We start from the raw sequence: 4,212 nt of genomic DNA, 5'->3' as shown, positions 1-4,212 counted from the left end.
TTTAACGCTCATCCTTTTTTAATCATGCACAAAGTCTGCCGGGTGTGCTGATGTTTGGAGTAGAGGAAAAATCTCTTTGCTCTGCTTTCATCCTGCAGTTCCTGGAAGGCTGATGAGATGCAGCAGAAGTGACACAGAGGTAATGTGTAAGATTCAGGCGAGAGCTCTGCAGTTCTGCAGTCAGTCTTAAAGGAGAGCAAGAGCCTTGGATGAAATGGTAAAACAAAATCTACTGAAATCATCCCAAAACATTTTCTACCTCTCATTCTTCAAGAAACGGACCAAATTTGTCTGGTATATATTGGTATTTCTATCATGACAACTCTGAAGAGTTTAGCATGTTAATGGATATGAAAATGTTAATGCATTTGGTCTTGGTGGAATAGATTTGCCACGCTGCTGTTGATTATTGCTGCTGCAGAGCAAGTACAGAGACTTGCTACAGCCAATACATACACACGTGTAAGACATGCTGTTGCTGCACAAATAGCATACATATGTAATTACCTGTAGCAGATTTATACAGGTGGAGCTGGGGAAGGTGGAGGGTTTCAGAGGAACTCTGAAGGCGCACTGCAAACTGCTACACAAACATTGAGCAACTATTTAAATGCTGTTCAGCAAATTCATTGGCTACAGATGCAACAGGAAACAGAATGTGATTGTCAGCAGGTAGAGTTAAGGACCTCTCAGTCTGCATCATCTAGAGTTTCATGACAGAACCTGGTATATTTAAAAATATCCATTAAAATTTAAAGGTGCCATCAAACTTTTTTTTACAAGATGTAATATAAGTCTAAGGTGTCCCCTGAACGTGTCTGTGAAGTTGCAGCTCAAAATACCCCATAGATTTTTTAAATAATTTTTTTAACTGCCTATTTTGGGGCATAATTAGAAATGCGCCGATTCAGGCTGCGGCCCCTTTAATTGCTCGCGCTCATCGCCCCCTCCCGAGCTCTCGACTCTATCATTGCATAAACAAAGTTCACACAGCTAATATAACCCTTAAAATGGATCTTTACAAAGTGTTCATCATGCAGCATGTCTAATCGCGTGAGTATGGTATTTATTTGGATGTTTACATTTGATTCTGAATGAGTTTGATAGTATGCTCCGTGGCTAACGGCTAATGCTACACTGTTGGAGAGATTTATAAAGAATGAAGATGTGTTTATGAATGATAAAGACTGACGTTCCACACCCATAAGACCTTCGTTCATCTTTGGAACACAAATGAAATTTTTTTTGATGAAATCTGTGAGCTTTTTGGCGAGAATACTTTTTGTGCACAAAAAAACACGACTAAAATAACGACTTTATTTAAATAAATTATTGAATAAGTTTGTTATTTTTGTTTGTTTTTTTGTGCACAAAAAGTAGTCTTGTCATTTTATAACATTGAGGTTGAACCACTATAGACACAAGGGGCCTCATTTATAAAGCATGCGTACACACAGATTTGATCTTAGAATGTGTGTACACTTAAAGGTGCCCTAGAACTTTTTTTAAAAGATGTAATATAAGTCTAAGGTGTCCCCTGAATGTGTCTGTGAAGTTTCAGCTCAAAATACCCCATTGATTTTTTTTTTATTCATTTTTTTTAACTGCCTATTTTGGGGCATAATTAGAAATGAGCCGATTCAGGGTGTGTGGCCCTTTAAATCTCGTGCTCCACGCCCCAAGAGCTCGCGCTTGCCTTAAACAACATAAAAAAAGTTCAAACAGCTAATATAACCCTCAAAATGGATCTTTACAAAGTGTTCGTCATGCAGCATGTCTAATCACGTAAGTACAGTGTTTATTTTGATGTTTACATTGATTCTGAATGAGTTTGAGGCTATGCTCCGTGGCTAACGGCTAATGCTACACTGTTGGAGAGATTTATAAAGAATGAAGATGTGTTTATGCATTATACAGACTGCAAGTGTTTAAAAATGAAAATAGCGATGGCTCTTGTCTCCGTGAATACAGTAAGAAACGATGGTAACTTTAACCACATTTAACAGTACATTAGCAACATGCTAACGAAACAAACTATGCCGATTTAAATTCAATTTTTGAATCATATTTATAAAAACGGTCTTTGACGTGGAAAAGTGCTTGGTACCACGTCAGAATCACATGTACGCACATCTGAGAAATGATCTTAAGTTTAGGACGGTTTCTGGGCAACATTTTATAAATGAGGCCCAAGGACTATTTTAATGATGTCTTTACTACTTTTCTGGGCCTTTAAAGTGGCAATAACATTGCAGTCTATCGGAGGCCAAAAAGCTCACAGATTTCATCAAAAATATCTTAATTTGTGAGCCAAAGATGAACAAAGGTCTTATGGTTTTGGAACGACATGAGGGTGAGTAATTAATGACAGAATTTTCATTTTTGGATGAACTAAACCTTTATCTATAAGATTAATGCTGTAGTATTGCTCATTGTTAGTTCATGTTAACCAGTGCTAACAAACATAACCTTATTGTAAAATGTTACCTATATAGCCTATATATGCTTCTAATGTGTGTCCACTAACATAAATGGGTTAAATGCAGAGGACAAATTTTGAGTAGCCTATGGGTTTTCACACTTGGCCTTCAGGTCATTTCACTTCATTTATTTTTGTGTAGGCCTGTTTCTATTTCTTTTTAGCCTTTTTGTTTTTCTGTTGTTGTGAGCTAGCATATCTGCATTGTTATCATTTTTCAGGCAGCTGTAATGAATCCTTTAGGAAACGCTGGTGGAAAATGCTCTCCGTAGGGAAGCATAGGTCTGCTGACAAACAAAACCGCTTCACAGATTTTAAAAGCTGTAGGCCTAAAATTTTGTCAGATCTCTTGTTTTTCTGTTCCTCGCTTTCCCGCTCACACAGTCTTCACAGCTCAGGTTTCAGTGGCGCTGAAATTGACACCAAAATTAAAACAAAACACTAAAGCGCATATGAATTAGTGATCACCACTGAAAAGATAAGCTGAACTTAACAGGACAATGGCTTTTGAATGTGAAGCCTTGAGCATATGCGGTGGTTACATAGCCAGTGTGCGAATTATGCTTTCAATGTTTATATATGAAGGGCATGTAGCGCTATCAATTGAGGTTTATGTCACAAATTTCAATGTGTCAACTAAACGTCAAGATTAACAAAATACAATGTTTTGTGCCTTTTATACGTACATCTATGATAAATAATGACAGTAGGCTACCTACATTTCGCTGATGCACGCGGTTGCGTTTGCGACAGCAGGTAAACACATTTTAAAATGTACACATAAATAGAGTACCTCAGAAATGACGTGTTTTTGTAGGCCAACCCGGATTAGTGGCGCATGGGTTCCCTCGATTGAAATATGCATTTTTCCCCATAGACTTTTGGAAAATCGCAAAAAAATAAGCTCTATGTTTAAGGGATTAGTTCACTTTCAAATTAAAATTTCCTGATTTACTCACCCCATGTCATCCAAGATGTCCATGTCCTTCTTTCTTCAGTCAAAAAGAAATTAAGGTTTTTGATGAAAACATTCCAGGATTTTTCTCCATATAGTGGACTTCAATGGAGCCCAAACAGTTGATGGTCAAAATTATAGTTTCAGTGCGGTTTCAAAGCTTTCTACACGATCCCAAATGATTTAACCTGTGGAGGGCAGTAATACACTTAGCAGTGTCTTTGGAATTCAAATAGAGAAGAAGAGAAGAGCTAGTTCAAGACAAGCATTTATGTTTAAAACGTATAAAATTTTATTTATTTAGAAAATGACTGAGACCCTTATTTCTTGTCTGGGATCGCATAGAACACTTTGAAGCTGCACTGAAACTGTAATTTTGACCTTCAACCGTTTGGGGTCCATTGAAGTCCACTATATGGAGAAAAATCCTGGAATGTTTTCATCAAAAACCTTAATTTCTTTTCAACTGAAGAAAGAAGGACATGGACATCTTGGATGACATGGGGGTGAGTAAATTATCAGGAAATTTTAATTTGAAAGTGAACTAATCCTTTAACAAAGGGTTATGACACTTACACGTTTTGTCTAACAAGATAATCTTTACAAGTTAAAACAAAATGTATACATTTTGAAGCCTAAATAAAGGTTTAAAAAAATCACAAGCGGGTTATAACTGGTGTGTTTTATGTCATAGATCAAAACATGAAAATACAGTGGTGGTCAGAATTATTGGCACCCTTGGTAAATATGATAAAAGATGACTAAAAATAAATCTGCA

Source organism: Megalobrama amblycephala, linkage group LG19 (assembly GCF_018812025.1).
Source record: "Megalobrama amblycephala isolate DHTTF-2021 linkage group LG19, ASM1881202v1, whole genome shotgun sequence".
Lineage (NCBI taxonomy): Eukaryota > Metazoa > Chordata > Actinopteri > Cypriniformes > Xenocyprididae > Megalobrama > Megalobrama amblycephala.
This window is presented reverse-complemented; position numbering follows the sequence as displayed.